This window comes from Gossypium arboreum, chromosome 9 (genome assembly GCF_025698485.1).
Source record: "Gossypium arboreum isolate Shixiya-1 chromosome 9, ASM2569848v2, whole genome shotgun sequence".
NCBI lineage: Eukaryota > Viridiplantae > Streptophyta > Magnoliopsida > Malvales > Malvaceae > Gossypium > Gossypium arboreum.
The window spans coordinates 57985613-57987701 of NC_069078.1; the positions used below are offsets into that span (position 1 = coordinate 57985613).

General features: G+C 37.3%; 1 non-coding gene across 1 annotated transcript; it reads right to left on the minus strand.

Annotated features, from left to right (window-relative positions):
* Window positions 1–1363: 1363 nt before the first annotated feature.
* LOC128281188 (small nucleolar RNA R71) lies at window positions 1364–1470 on the minus strand. Its single transcript, XR_008271401.1, has one exon. It is a non-coding gene; the product is annotated as a small nucleolar RNA R71 (small nucleolar RNA).
* Window positions 1471–2089: the final 619 nt, after the last annotated feature.

The window sequence follows — 2089 nt, forward strand, 5'->3', positions numbered from 1 at the left end:
CTTAATTCTTGTTTTGATATCCAAGGATACCGATTCAAGATAAGCTCTTATTCAGAGGAGGAGAAGACCCTGTTTAAGAGTACATTTGTTATAATTAAGCAGAGTTGATTGCGCGCCTAGACATAGGGTGACAAGATTTTGCCGGATTAAGGTGAAACCTAATAAACGGATCCATAGATCGAGTTAATGTAACCCTAGAGTGTTAATTAGAGAAAAGTCTCGGTTATTCAATCTAGGGATTAGACGTTATTAGTCTTGAATAGGGATAATAAAATAACTTAGGGATCTCTACGGAACAAGTTAAATGAATAAATCGTCTGATTCGGAGCCAGAATAACAAGTACAGTCTAGGTGGATTTTTTCCTTAGTATTGTCTTCATTCAATCGATTTTTCCAAAAGCAATTCCTCAATTCTATTTTCTATGCGTTCTTAGTTTAGACAATTAGTTAGTTAAAACAAAAGCCTCTTTATTCTTAGGCTAGATAATAAAAAGATAGTCATTACTAGTACTTTTAGTTCCTTTGGGTTCGACAATCCAGTCTTGCTAAAACTATACTACTGTTCGATAGGCACACTTGCCTACATCGTGATAATAGTTAGTTCAAGAACGAGTAATTATAAATATTTAAAATCTATCACGAAATCTCGCGATTAAGTTTTTGGCGCCGTTTCTGGGGAACTGAAATTTTAGGAACACTTAATTTTTATTACTTTAGCATTTATTTTTCGTGCACTTTAATTTATTATTATTTATTAATTTACTTTTTCCTTCTCTTAGCAGGTTTTTATAGTTTATGACTAGAAGAAATCTGTCAGGACCATTACTTTTTGACGAGGAAATCGATCATTTCACAGAAATCAAAGAGAAATAAGGCGAAGCTTAGGATACACAGAGAACAAGCAAAAAGACGATACCTAACCCCCAACCGAAGAGATGGCTGAAAACCAAGGCAATCAGCTACCTCCTGCAATTGCGGTTAATCAAAATCCTGCTCCACGCACTATGTATGATTATGTTAAACCTTCTTTAACAGGAACTGAATTGAGCATAGTTAGACCTCTTGAGCTGCAAATACTTTTGAATTAAAACCTAACACTATTCAAATGATACAGCAATTTGTTCAGTTTGATAGTTTGCAGGATGAGGATCCCAACGCTCATTTAGCTAACTTCTTAGAACTATGCGATACATTTAAAATTAATGGTGTCTCTGATGATGCCATTCATCTTCGGTTATTCCCTTTTTCATTGAGGAACAAAGCTAAACAGTGGTTGAACTCGTTACCATAAGGGTCAATTACTACTTGGGAACAAAGGACCGAAAATTTTTTACTAAAATATTTTCCGCCAGCTAAAATGGCTAAATTATGTAATGATATCTCTTCTTTTGTGCAGATGGATTTAGAAACACTCTACGATGCATGAGAGAGATACAAGGACCTTTTGAGAAGGTGCCCTCACCATGGGTTACCGCTTTGGCTACAGGCTCAAACATTCCATAATGGCCTGAATCCTTCGACTCGACAAATGGTTGACGCAGCTGCTGGCGGAACCATCAATAATAAAACACCTGAAGATGCCTATGAGTTTATAGAGGAGATGTCACTGGATAACTATCAGTGGCAAGTTATGAGGACAAAGCCAACGAAAATAGCCGGCGTTTATAATGTCGATTCGGTCACCATGCTCTCTAATCAGGTAGAACTCTTAAATAAAAAGATTGATGGTTTTCTTAGTTCTTCACAGGTTCACCTAGTAGTGCAGTGCGAAGCAAGTGGAGGTGGAACAAGCTATTCGGAATACCAACCTTATGGCCACAACATGGATAATGAGCAACTAAACTACATTGGTAATAATCTTCGACTTCAAAACAATCCATATAGTACCACTTACAATGCAGGTTGGAGGAACCGCCCCAATTTCTCGTGGAGCGGTCAAGGAAATCAAAGACCACAATCACCTCCAGGCTACCAACAACCACCCTACCAACAGGAAAAGAAGTTGAACCTTGAAGAGATGCTCTCAAAGTTTATTTCGGTGTCAGAAACTCATTTCCAGAACACTGACACAACACTTAAAAATCAACAA